General features: G+C 46.6%; 1 protein-coding gene across 1 annotated transcript in view; it reads right to left on the minus strand.

Moving 5' to 3' along the window:
- Nucleotides 1-11,347, minus strand: part of LOC124552361 (suppressor protein SRP40) — a 305,872-nt gene extending 294,525 nt beyond the window's left edge. The window contains exon 1 of the mRNA XM_047126627.1: nt 11,263-11,347. The gene's annotated coding sequence lies outside the window, so the exon portion shown is untranslated. The remainder of the gene's footprint in view (nt 1-11,262) is intronic.
- Between the last annotated feature and the right edge of the window lie 1,271 nt (nt 11,348-12,618).

Consider the following 12,618-nt stretch of genomic DNA (forward strand, 5'->3'; position numbering starts at 1 on the left):
CGCAATTGTTGCTTGCAATTAGCTTGTTATTTCTTCACTGCCTAATTATTACATGTTTGTCTGTTTGTTGTATCTGCTCGTAACGGGCAACACATCGTCCGTAATTGGCGAGCAGTCTGTACTCGGGGCCGATTTTCCGTGCGCCACCCTATATTATTACCCTGCGATCAGCCACACAACGCAGCAGTTGGCTAAACGAGAGGTTCTGCAGAATCACAGAAATTACTTCTAAAAGTGTGAAAGAATTCTGTAGTGAATAAAAACTCCAGGGGGGAGGCAAGTGCCCCCTCTTTGTGCCCTCCATCCTTCAGTCACCTATGCTACTAGTTTTCAATTTTTCATAAGAACCATATACGAAGCACAAATGAACGGTGAAGGAGTGATAACGAACGGTTCCAACAAAAGAACGATCAGCAGTGAACTAGTTTCCAAGGATGAACGAGTTTGCCCATCTCTAGTGACAACTCGTTGTTCTCACCACTCACCCGATTCACAGCTGGCGGATAGCGCAACGCGCGCCAGGTCTGTCATTCCACAGCAACTATTCCGGGACTCACTCGGCTACGAACGGGTAGGTAGGGAACTGCCCCCTCTCACCCCGGGGATTCTGTCGCCCGCAACTGCCTTCGCTTCGGCTACGCCGGGCCCTCGCCCGCCTGGCTGCCTTTCCAGCTCAGCGGCTTCGGGCGCTGCTGATTCTGGCAATATAAATAACGGTCCACGCAGTGGCGGCGACGTGCGCTGCGTCGGTAATTACTTTTTTCGCCCCCAGGGGCCGGGCTGCTTATCGACAGAAGGGGGGGGAGGGGTGGAGCGGCCGGGATCGAGTGATTTCCGCTGCTGCTGGGTGGGAGGCTGGCGCCGCTAGCTGCCCACACGAGCCGAGCCGAGCCGGCGGTCGGCCGTCGCCGTTCAGCCATCGGAAATGGAGAACGCCGCGCAGATTGGCTGCGAAATTGCCTCGCCGCCTAACGCGGTATCACAATAACATGAAGGCCAGCACGTGCCGTGTTGACGGAGCTGTCCCTGAACAAACTCCAACATTCGTCTATTTATTTTCGATCCCCTTCCCTGCAGAAGCACGGTGTGCGTATGAGAGATTTGCTAAAGCGAAAATGCTGCGGACAAACACGCAAAGAAAATACACTGATTAGCCAAAACATTACGAGCACCAGCTTCATACACACCTCAAAAGTTTTTCACACCTCGGTTCCGAGAGTTTCCGAACCTGTACAGAAAATTGGAATACATATCAACATAAACATCAATTCTGCTCTTTTTACTGCTCATGAAAACCACACGTTGCATGTTGTACCGCCGTAAAGCGAGACCAGAGGTGCTGGTCCAGACTGCTGTACACACCCATACCTCTTAATACCCAGTAACACGTCCCCTTGTATTGATGCATACCTATATTCGTCGTGCCATACTATCCCCAAGTTCATCAAGGCACTGTCGATCCAGATTGTTACACCCCACAACGGCGATTCGGCGCAGATCCCTCAGAGTGGTTCGTGGGTCACGCAGTCCATAAATAGCCCTTTTCAATCTATACCAGGCATGTTCGATAGGGTTCCTATTTGGAGGACATGCCGGCGACTCTAATCCAGCGATGTCGTTATCCTGAAGGAAGTCATTTACAAGATGTGCACGTTGGCGGCCCGAAACGTCGTCCATGCCTGGCCAGTGTGCTCCCGATATGGTTGCACTATCGGTCGGAGAATGGCATTCATGTATCGTACAGCCGTTACGGCGCTTTCCATGAGCACCAGCGGCGTACGCCGGCCCCACATAATGCCACCCCAAAACAGCAGGGAACCTTCACCTTGCTACACTCGCTGGACAGTGTGTCTAAGGCGTTCAGCCTGACAAGGTTGCCTCCAAAGATGTCTCCGACTATTGTCTGGTTGAAGGCATATGCGACACTCATCGGTGAAGAGAACGTGATGCCAATCCTGAGCGGTCCATTTGCCACGTTGTTGGGCCCATCTGTACCGCGCTGCACGGTGTCGTCGTTGTAAAGATGGACCTCGCCATGGACGTCGGGAGTGGAGTTGCGCCATCATGTAGACTACTGCGCACAGTCCTGTGTCTACACGAAAAGCATTATTTAACATGGCGGCGTTGCTGTCAGTGTTCCTCCGAGCCATAATCCGCAGGTAGCGGTCATCCACTGCAGTAGTAGCCCTTGGGCGGTCTGAGTAAGGCATGTCACCGACAATTCCTGTCTCTCTGTATCTCCTCCGTGTCCGAACAACATCGCTTTGGTTCACTCCGAGACGCCTGGACACTTCTCTTGTTGAGAGCTCATCCTGGCACAAAGTAATATTGCGGACGCGACTGATCCGCATTATCGACCGTCTAGGCATGTTTGAACTACAGACAACACGAGCCGTGTAGCTTCTTCCTAGTGGAATGATTGGAACTGATCGGCTGTCGAACCCCCTCCGTCCAATAGGCACTGCTCATCCATGTTTGTTTACATCTTTAGGTGTGTCTAATGACATCTCTGAACAGTCAAAGGGACTGTGTCTGTGATAAAATATCCACAAGCACCGTCTATCTTCAGGCGTTCTAGGAACCGGGGTGATACGCAAGCTTTTTTGATGTGTGTATGTTAATAGTTATGGCGATCAGTTGTAAAATAATGAATAGTTTACTTATTTATCTTCCATCTCCTGTTTTTATTCGGCTGCGCCTGACACAAGGTGTCCATAATTAAAGTTCCAGTTTCGAGACATTTTAGAAAGAGAACCACAGCTGAGAATAATGTCAAGTTTGAACAGTGTATCATTTACACAGATTGAAAAGTCATGGAACAAAAAAATAAGTAACGATAGTTTCACCAATGAATGGCGCCATAAGCGTCAGAATATGCACATTGGTAGACGCTCGGCACATGGCTATTTCTTGGTTTGCGTCCTACACGTCCAACAAGACTGTGTCTATAAAGGATGGCGCGCTATTGGTAAAACTTTCACAGGAACGGTTACTGTGCTCCAGTATCCCTACAGAAGTTCCAGGCACTTAATGTTACGAAAAAAGGCACTGGTTCGATGACTGCTAAGGATCTAGAGAAAATTATTACAAAAGTCGAAAAGATAGGTGCTTCTGAAGTGAAATGTGCCAGAGGGAGGAAAGCAGTTGATCCGACGTCTGACGAAGATTTGGCCGCAGCATTGCAGAAGGGATCGAGAGGTGGTGTGCGAACGTGCAGTGAATGGGAAGTTGTGCGAACGCTGGACATGTTTGTGAGTGTGGTGCATAAAATGCTACGAAACATGCTGCATTGCTATCCATACAAAACTGCCCATGTTCATGAGCTGCTTGCTGCTGACACGCCAGCAAGACAAACGTTCACTCTGAAATGTCTTATTTGCATGGAAATGGACAGCGAATGGCCATTGAGCATTCTGTGGACAGTCGAATCCCATTTGTATCTCAAAGGATATGTCAATATGCAGACTTTCAGAATAGAGGGAACGAAAAATCCGCACTTACATCAACCAATACCACTTCACTCTGCAAAGGCGCTTGTATGGTGCAGGTTGACGACATCATAGGGGGGCAAAGAGAGACTCAGCGCAATTCGTTAGCGCAGGCTGCCTACATTAGGGACATGTGCACATTCAGGGGCAAAACTATTGTTCTCTTTTCAGTGACAGGTTCTTAACCTATTGTTCTGCTAAGTGGATTGTGACCCCTGGATTCATCTGTCGTTTTGATTGACAGATCCTTAACCTATTGTTCTCCTAAGTGGATCTTGACTCCCTGGGGATAAGGCCGGTATTAGTCAAATTTCTTTGTCAAAGATTTGATCAAAGATGTGATCAAATATTCCGTCAAATATATTTGACAAAGATCTTTGACGTGGCGCTAAAAAGGGGTATTACACTGTCATCATACTTTTCGTCAGAGTTAAAGATGGCTGACAACAACAACTTGTTATTAACTGCAGCAGTTGCGTGTACCGCAATTGCACTGTGTCTACATGTGATACAGAAGTGGGGGGGGGGGGGGGGGGGGGGGAAAGGAAACGTACCTGGGTGAAGCCGTGGGTTTTACGACGACACGATAAAAGCATTCAACAAAACTTGTTACGTGAGCTTACAGTGGAGGACGTCAAGTCGTCCATCAATAACTTAAGAATGGATGAGCATACATTTCTGTATGTTCTCAATGAAGTGTATCCTCATATCACAAAGCACAATATTCACTTAAGAACTGCTACATCTGCAGAAGACAGGCTCACTGTAACACTCCGATTCCTTGCTACAGGAGAGGGTTAGGTTGGGTTGGGTTAGGTTACGTTAGGTTAGGTCTCCAATCTTCTTAATTTTTGTATTCAGAGTGCCTCACGTTGTAAAGCGCCTCATCAGCTTCATACATCTCTCTTAATTCTGTAGTTGTTGGCACACACCAATTGTATTTGCCGGCAATGTTTATAAAAACACTACAGACGACAGAACGCTGCAGCGATGCTAGCGCTCCATGTGGTAACATGTCACATTGCAGTGAACAGAAGACAAGCGACTTTTATGATCAAATCTACAGCGGGGCCCTAGATTTGATCAAATGTTGGACGACATTTGACAAAGTTCCCTATTACACCATCAAATATCTTTGACAAAGATTTTTGACAAAGAAATTTGATAGTGTAATACTGGCCTAACCAGTATTTCAGAGAAACCCCTACCACTCCCCTCCCTTTCACCTTTATGGGAACTTCCCTCAGCGATACAAGCACACTTTTAATATCAGCTTGATTGGCTAGTTAATTAACTATGTCAGTTTTAACTAACGCTTCCCTTCTGGGAAACTCCCAGCTCCCCCTGTCTTTTATCCCACCTGAAAATTGGCGGGAAAAGTCTCAGCTGATTGGCCATTTTGCAGGAAATCGATTGCAGTTATGGAATATGGTTTAAAAAGGGCCGTGTTTTTTCGAGGAGACGAGTCCTACAGACCCTGTTACTGGTATGCACCAACGTCTTTCCAGCCCTTCAACAGCGTGGGTGTGTGGGTAGAACCGTATTCATGCAAGATGGCGCTCCTCCACACACTGCACACTGCTGCAGAAGTTTTCCTGAAATGCTAGAAGTATCTGCCCTCATTTCCCTACAGTCTGGCCGTCCAGATCACCTGGTCTTAATCTGTGTGACTTCCGGCTGTGGGGTTATTTGAAAGATGTTGTGTTCAGTGCTCCAATGACGAACGCAACGCATTCTGAATATAGCCCCCGAGACACTGCGATCTGTTGTGGAACAGGCTGTTTCTCAATTTCAACTGGTGGCAGAAAACGGTGGACAGCACACTGAACATGCCTTGTGCCTGCCTCAAGGCTATTAGAAAACCGATGTCCTTACGCTGTTTATGCGGTTTTCGACCTCAGGACAACTAAAACCCTATCTTTCCCTGCCGATGTTGTACGACCTTGCGGTGGTGGATGGGCTCAACTGACCAACAGCGCCTCAACTGTTGACTATATAAGTTATGTATTCATTCACATTGAACAGTATGAATGGTATAATCCGCAATTTAAACCATGGCCATCGTGTTCTGAGTGAGTCACCTGCCATTTGTAGCCGACCCCTCTTACGTTAAGACGCTTATAGCGCCATCTATTGGTAAAATTTTCTTTAACGTTTTTAGTTCCTTGACGTTTCCCCCTGCGTCAATAATATCCTGTTAAAATTTGACGCCATTCTGAGCAGTGGTTCTCTTTCTACAGCGTTTTGAAACTGGGGCTTTATTTACTTCATTGACGATGGTATAGGGGTCTGCGTAACCGTGTTATAAGCCATTACTGAACTTCCGTAGATGATATATTAATCTGTCGAAACCTGTTAAAGCAGTAAAGTGATCACCTTCTGCAGGTGACGACCGAATATTTTTGGGGGAAAAAAAAAACATACCGCACTTGCTGCAAATATAATAGCTGTGAACAAAATCATTCTAATGTACGTGTGAAGATTGCGAAAAATAATCAGCGTTGGCTATTGAGGATGGGTCGTGAAATGTAGGTGAAACGCATCATCTTAGATGAAAAGAGAATTCATACACAGGTAGGAGGAAGGAAAAAAATAATAGACTCAACCAAAGCAGTCTGCTGAGCTTCAGAACAGCTGTGCTATAAGGCGTGTTTCAGACTCATGGCTTCACAATTTGACTTTCGAGAACCCCTTGTTCCCACCAAAAACGGTTAACAGAGTGTCTTCTGTATTATGGTTGCCATAGGGGACACTTTTGGCAAAACCAGTCCTGTAACGTAGGTGGAAAAATGTAATGCTAAAATCAGTTTACTGTCCCTTCATTAGCGTGATTTTTTTTTTTTTTTTTTTTTTTTTTTTTTTTTTTTTTTTTTTTTTTTTTTTTTTTGTAGTCACAGCTTCATCATCAGTATTTCAGTTGTTACGAGCGATCCAACGCACTAGAACCAGTACCTGAGAAGTTTACTATTATTTTATTGTATAGGATATCACGATGAAGCAACTCCTACGTGTTGTTTACTGTGTTATACTAAAATACATCATTTTCAAAGGTGACATTACAAGTTGGAAATAACATCACATCTTGTTTAGGTATCTCACTATTACAAAGATAATACATAGCTTACGTGTTATACAACACATCTCAATATTTAAACAAATGTTTCACTTACATATTCTTTAGAAAAATGTAATATGATCTTCTGTTCTTGCGATGTTTGATGCTAAAAATCAACATTAGAATTACAGATTACAAAAGCTAAGCGAATACTTTAACTATAATGTGTGGCTTTCATCCAGGAATAATACTAATAAATAGTGCACAAATACAATATACAAAATCCTTTTACAGAAATGCAACAAACTTTTAGTAATACGACCGTTCATCGGAGTTTATTAATGGTGAACTCATAGGTTAAACAAGATTGTGTAGTACGAGATAGAGTGACAGGTAGGAAATAGGAAATGGCAATAGATGGGAAGAGTACAGAGACAGAGTGAACTATAAAGGCATCCGTGCTATAATTATATATATTGTGTGTAACTTCCAGTGTAGTGTCATCAGTGCAAATTGTGTATATTGATTCAAAAGTGCAAACAACATCTGGAAGTCACTTCATTGTTACCATACCATGTTTGTTCAAATGAAAGCACCAAATTTTGATGCTGTACCATATTTTAAAGATTATCTATGCATATTCCTCTCTCACAAGTGTCCACCTCCGTCCAGAATCTTTAAAGAATCGAATTCTCACGTATAAAACTAATTCAAACGTGTGATTCCTTTACAAATGATTTAATGTGTTAAATATTTGACGTTAACCATACAAAACATTTATGATTGAAGACGCAAAACCCTAGTCTTGTTGGTTTCAATAGTTTCGAATTATTCACCACGGACTAATGGAAAAACGTTACAAAAGATTTGAAATTATGTTTAAAGTTTGTTGAAATCTGGGTGCTCTCGTCGTCAAACACTGGATGTGTACACTCTGGGGCTCATTTTCTCTCCGTTTTAAGGAAAAGCTGGGTTAACATACATCTCAATATATCTCCTGAACCATGTATCGTACGGTTATATAAGTTTGCAGGTACACTCAGTGGCATGTGCGGATATTATAAACAAAATCTGTTGTGATTAGATAGTTAACCGTAAAGAAGTAATAAATTAAAACGTCATGCATGAAGTTTTACTGGATGAACAGCAAACATTTATTAGCGTTTAACCTTCCTTCCATAATTTTGGAGGGAGGAGGGGTGTATCAGCTTTAAAAACCTTGGGAAGGTTTGAAGTTACGGGTAAACTTTGTTGGAAGTGGGTAAGTGCTCTCATTCTGAAATACTAAAAGAATACTATCCGGGTAATATCCGCGGCGTGGGTTAGGCTGCCTCAACACATGGACACAGTGTATAGCCGTTATATTTGACTTACTGCGTTGAACCTTTAACATAACATTGTAGCTCTTAATGAATAGATTGTCAGCGTTTTAAATTTCTGAAGTCGGTCGATAATTATATATAATACCGAAAGTCCAGTTGTTATTGTCTCTGCACGTGGGATAGTGCACAGGTTAGCCATTAAATAATATAAATTATTAGGTTGGTGCATAAGTTCGTACAGTTTTTGTTTCGCATGTTGGTATTCCGGTTCCTATGGGTTTATTTCTATTTACTCTACACTGTTGCTACTTCAGTTTATATATTGTCATTCGAAGATAGTGATTGGAGCTGTGGCCGCTAGAAAATGGAGAACCAAGTGTAGAAATCGGAACGTTTCCGAGTTATTCTTCTGTTACAGTTCTATAAGGGGATAACAGCTGCGGAGGCAGCCACCAATGTTTGCGTCATTTATGGGGATAATGCCACTGGACAGAGTACGCCAAGAAAATGGTTTTCTCGTTTTAAAAAGGACCGTTTTGACATTAGTGACTTTACACGTTCAGGAAGACCTTCAAGGATTGATGAAGGTCGTTTAAACACATTAATCCACAGTGATTCACGTCACTCTGATGAACTGTGTTCATTCCACCATAGTATGACATTTGCCTGCAGTGGGGAAGGTTCAAAAATCGGGTGTATGGGTACCGCATACTCCAAGCCGACATCACAAAAATCAGTGGGTTCCCATATGTGGATCTCTGCTTGCTCGTCATCAATAGGCTCGTGAACAACACAGAACATTCCTATCGTTTATCGTTACTGGTGACAAGAAGAGGTGTCTTTGCGTTAATGTAAGGGAAATAAAGGGATTGCTGGGCCCAAACTAGCAGCAGTTCCCCGTACAAAGACCTGTGGGCATCCATAAAAGATAATGTTATGCATCTGGTGGAACAGCGGCGGTGTGATGTACTGCTTATCTCTTCCACCAGGTGCAACCATCACTGCTGACATTTACTGTCAACACCTGTGACGCCTTTCAGATGCAATCCGAGAACAACAAACAGGAAGACTAAGTGATAATAGTCCATGACAACGCCCGCCCGCATTCTGCTACACTGACGAAAAAGCACTATGCAGATATTGGGTTGGGAAGCCATTCCGCAACTCCTGATCTCGCGTCCTAAAATTTTCACGTTTTCCGCTCCATACTGAACAACCTTCGAGTAATTTCCTTCCGAATGAAAAGGCGCACCGAAAATGGCTAGACAAGTTTTCGCCTCAAAACAACATGATTTTATAGATGCGGAATGAACATTTACCCCAGTGTTGGCAGACTATTGTAAACAGTGAAGGAGAATATATTATTGATTACTGTAATTCTGTTATATCTGTCTGTTGTGTTTGTTAAAATTATGGAAAAACTCTACGACCTTATGCACCAGCCAAAAGTGTATACTATCCATAATAATTTCGCAAATCGCAGGAAAGAATTCGCTACAGATACGCCATTCTGGAGTGTTGACACCGCATTACGTAACATTGCAAGCTTCGATGATTGCTCTACACTAAGTGATCAACAGTAACCGGACACCTGGCTGAAAATGACTTACAAGTTCGTGGCGCCCTCCATCGGTAATGCTGGAATTCAATATGGTGTTGGCTCACCCTTAGCCTTGATGACAGCTTCCACCCTCGCAAACATAGTTTCAATCAGGTGTTACATGATTTCTTGGGGGATGGCAGCCCATTCTTCACAGTGCTGCACTGACGAGAGGTATCGATGGGGGTCCCTAAGGCCTGGCACGAAGTCGGCGTTCCACAACATCCCAGAGGTGTCGGGACTCTAAGCAGGCCAGACCATTACAGCGATGTTATTGTTGTGTAACCACGCCCCCGTAGGCCGTGCAATATGAACAGGTGCTCGATCGTGTTGAAAGATGCAATCGCTATACCCGAAATGCTCTTCAACAGTGGGAAGCAAGAAGGTGCTTAAAACATCAATGTAGGCCTGTGCTGTGATAGTGCCACGCAAAACGACACTCCACGAAAAACACGACCACACCATAACACCACAGCCTCCGAATTTTATCGTTGGCACTGCACACGCTGGCAGATGACGTTCACCGGGCTGTCGCCATACCCACACCCTGCCATCGGATCGCCACATTGTGTACCGTGATTCGTCAGTCCGCACAACGTTTGCCCACTGTTCAATCGTGAAATGTTTACGCTCCTTAGCCGGCCGCTGTGGCCGGGCGGTTCTAGTCGCTTCAGTCCAGAACCGCGCTGCTGCTAAGGTCGCAGGTTCGAATCCTGCCTCGGGCATGGATGTGTGTGTGTTGTCGGTTGGGTTGTTTGGGGGAAGAGACCAAACTGCGAGGTCATCGGTCTCATCGGATTAGGTAAGGAAGTCGGCCGTGCCCTTTCAAAGGAACCATGCCGGCATTTGCCTGGAGAGATTTAGGGAAATCACGGAAAACCTAAATCAAGGTGGCCGGACGCCGGATGTGTGTTGTCCTTATGTTAGTTAGGTTTAAGTAGTTCTAAGTCTGATTACCTCAGATGTTAAGTCCCATAGTGCTTAGAGCCAATTGAACCGTTTTAGTTCCTTTCACCAAGCGAGACGTCGTTTGGCATTTACCGGCGTGATGTGTGGCTTATGATTAGCTGCTCGACCATGATAGTTTTCTCACCTCCCGCCTATCTGTCATAGTACTTGCAGTGGATCGTGATGCAGTTTGGAATTCCTGTGTGATGGTCTGGATAGATGTCTACCTATTACACATTGCGACCCTGTTCAACTGTTGGCGGTCTCTGTCAGTCAATAGACGAGGTCTACCTGTACGCTTTTGTGCTGTACGTGTCCCTTCAAGTTTCCACTTCATTATCACATCGGAAACAGTGGACCTAGTGAGGTTTAGGAGTGTGGAAATGTTGGGTTCAGACATGTGACACAGGTGATGCCCAATCAGCTGAGCACGTTCGAAATCCGTGAGTTCCACGGAGCGCCCCATTCTGCTCTCTCACGATGTGTAATAACTACTGAAGTCGCTGATATGGAGTAGCCGGCGGTAGGTGACAGCACACTGCACCTAATATGAAGAACGTATGTTTTGGGGGTGTCCGGATACTTTTGATCACTAAGTGTATCACTTCTACATTGCCACGGTAGAAACGCTGACAGGAAGAGACCAGACGGATTTGATTACCGAGGTATTATCGTCTACATCGTGTTCGATTTTAGCTCTCATTGCACCGTCCCGTGTGAGACGAGAAAATGTAAACAAACAGCTGCGGTGCGCTCCGCTTCCTGACTGGGCGGTTGCCAAACGCGCTGACTGCTTCGCCGCGCTGCCTGGGCGCCTTGTTTACATACGTGGGCGCCTTGTTTACATACCTGGGTGCCGGCCATGCCCGACCGACGGTAGCGAGCCCAACGCTGCCGCTGCCGCTGCCCCCGCGCGACGCCGGCGACCACCTCGCGTCACGGCGTCTCCGGTGCGAATGACGCCACGCCAGCGGCGACGCCGACACTACCTTCGCCACCCGCTGCGCCGGCGGCGTCGTCTCTCCACGCGATTGGCGGCCTCTGAGTAGGCGTCGACACCTCTGCAACCGGCCGCCTAGCAGTCACCAGCAGCCGCACAATTAGCTACACTTCACTGCGGCGATCACAAGTCTGGAGCCACTCGCACCGCGCTCAAACTTCGGTAGGTTCGCGAACGTCGGGCGCCTTGAGACTAGGCAACACTTCGAACTTGACGGTGGTGGAGTGTAGCCTGCACAGCAGGGGTAGCTCCACGAACAACGGGCGCCTTGTGAATAGGCAACACTTCGAACTCGACGGTGGTGGAGTGTAGCCTGCACAGCAGGGGCACCTTGCGAGCACTCGGCGCCCACGGAAGCCGGCCGCTGGCGCGTTTCGGAGCTTGGCCGCCCGCCGGTCGTCGAGTTGCCACTAGGCAGGGGCGTCACTGCGCAGTGCCCGCGACACTCGCTCGGCCCCCGGCGTACGCACCGGCGAGGGGCGCGCCTAGCCCTATGCGCGGCCAGTTACAGCGGCCCGCGTATTGATCCCCGCGGAGCACCCCGCCACAGGTTGGCCCGCCACGCACGCCGCGCCGCTCCCCGGATCAATACGCCGCGCGACACGAAGGCGAAGGCCGCCGCCACCCGCCCTAATTGGGGATAGGTGGGGCAGGACAGCGCGGCGCGGGGGCGTGGGGGAGGGGGTGGGGGCGGCGAGTCATTTCGCTTATTGCTCGACGCTGACAGCCGTACACGTGGCAACACCACTGCCACCGTCCGGACCCGGAGGCTTCGCGAGCGGCACTCCGCCAGCGCAGCTCGGTAGTGCGGCTGAATGCGCTCGTTTCTGCACTGGCACTGAACGAGGGTGGTTTGAATTGTTCTCGGAATCACCACGAGAGGTTCAGTGTGTCCTTGTAACTACGTTTGATTCTGACGATTAGAACGCATATCAAAGTATACTGTATATAAGTCGGTCATTATTTTCGCTTACTATTATCTACTGTAGACAACGTTCCATTAGAATTACTGACAGCCTTGGGAGATCCAGTCCTGACAAAACTCTACCATCTGGTGAGCAAGATGCATGAGACAAGCGAAATACCCTCAGATTTCAAGAACATAATAATTCCAATCCCAAAGAAAGCAGGTGTTGACAGATGTGAAAATTGGCGAACCAGCAGTTTAATGAGTCAGAGCTGCAAAATACTAACGCGAATTCCGT

Source organism: Schistocerca americana, chromosome 10 (assembly GCF_021461395.2).
Source record: "Schistocerca americana isolate TAMUIC-IGC-003095 chromosome 10, iqSchAmer2.1, whole genome shotgun sequence".
Taxonomy (NCBI): Eukaryota; Metazoa; Arthropoda; class Insecta; order Orthoptera; family Acrididae; genus Schistocerca; species Schistocerca americana.